The sequence below is a fragment of the Parasteatoda tepidariorum genome, chromosome 8 (genome assembly GCF_043381705.1).
Source record: "Parasteatoda tepidariorum isolate YZ-2023 chromosome 8, CAS_Ptep_4.0, whole genome shotgun sequence".
NCBI classification, from domain to species: Eukaryota; Metazoa; Arthropoda; class Arachnida; order Araneae; family Theridiidae; genus Parasteatoda; species Parasteatoda tepidariorum.
This window is the reverse complement of record NC_092211.1, coordinates 38,359,346-38,361,129: the sequence shown is the minus strand read 5'-3', so window position 1 is coordinate 38,361,129 and position 1,784 is coordinate 38,359,346.

The following is a 1,784-nucleotide window of genomic DNA, read 5'->3' as shown; positions in this document are numbered from 1 at the left end:
TATATATATATTTATATATATATATATATATATATAGCAAAATAGTGCAGTCAGTAAACTGTGTACTTGCTAATTTACTACATTTTATTTTTTAAAGGTATAATTTAACAAAAGTTCCAATTTTAATGAACTATTTATTTACAATACATTATTTAATTTTGCATTTTATTACAATTTACATACAAATTTTTGCTATATATAGTTATATATATATGCTTAATCGGCATTTATGAAAATTAAATCGAAAGATTATAACATGCATCGAAGAACATTCATTAACATTTCAGTCAAAACATTTACTTAATCTGGATAACAACATAAAAAAAAATCTATTAAAGTCGAAAAGTCATCTGGGAAAAGAGTAAAAAAAAGTCGTCTAGAAATAAAGTCTAAACATAATCTAGAAATCGAGTTAAAACACCATTTTCAATGCAAATAACTCTCTTACTAAATGTTGAAGATTGCCATCGCAACTAAAAATAAACTCGTGGAAATATTACTTCAAAAATACTTTTAATATGATATTTAATAACAGTCAGGGACTTCAATAATCTTTAGTTCTTACAAAAAAATTGCTGTTATTTCAAGAAAATAAAAATACCAATTAGTTGTAGATAACAATAAGTTGCACAATGTAAAGGTTTCAGTTTTTTTAGTTAATTAATTTATTTTATTGATTAAAAAACCGCAGACGAGAAGAAGATTGACTAATTTAACTAGGCTTTAGAATTTTACTGTTAGAATTTTCAATCTAAAATTATGGTAAAATAATCGGCAGAAGTCAGTCCATCCAATTAACCATAAAATTTACGGTAAGAACTTTTTTTACGTTTAAGGTTTTGAAATTGTTTACGAATGGCATGGTTGTAAAACCATGAATATAAAACTATGCTATTTTTGACCATTTACAGCTAGCATACTTTCAAAACAGTAAAAGAAAATTTAATTTACTGGACATTGGAGCCAGGAGTTTTGTTATGTAATGGGAAATGGAGAGAGCATTACACTCGAAACTCTTCATATGTTTCAGAGAATTGAAGTATTGTGGTGTCAAATGTAGGGACTTGAACACTATCAGTTTAACCGGCAGCAGTCTGTCCATCCAATCAACCTTAAAGTTTACAGTATCGAACGTTTTTACCTTTATAGTTTTGAAACCGGTTACAATTGGAATGGTTGAAAAAAACATGAATACAAAACTATATGGATTTTCAACTTAAAAGGTTTCAAAACGTAAAAAAAAATTTAACTAGGCATTGGAGCTAGGCTTTATGCAAGGTAATGGGCATCAGAGTTCGGTTGTAGATGTGTTATGTTTTATCAAGAGAAAATATTATGATGTCAAACCTTCTAATCGCACTCTCATTCAGTTGTTCATGATATTGTCGAATTAGCCCTCTTGGCTGTAATATGTACCTAGTTGTAAAGAACTAAGTGGCTTCATTAGCTGGAACTAGTTGGTGCGATAAAATTCACGCTATTTAACTGCATTGGGTAAAGGAAGCTAATAAATTATTTTTCTCACGGTTAACAATTTGGATACCACTTTATTTGTGGTTGTTTAACTGTTTTGTTTGAATATAGTAAAATAATTTTTTCCAATAAATTTCCAAAAGTGTAGCTATATATTTATATTTTTCCGATATTTGCTTAATATTTCACTCTTGTAATGTCTATATTTGTGTATATGTAGTAAGAAAAGTAATGATAACATTAACATGTACAAAACTGTATCCTTCCCAAATTTGAAAATATAAAGGATTATTTTGTTCAATTCACATATG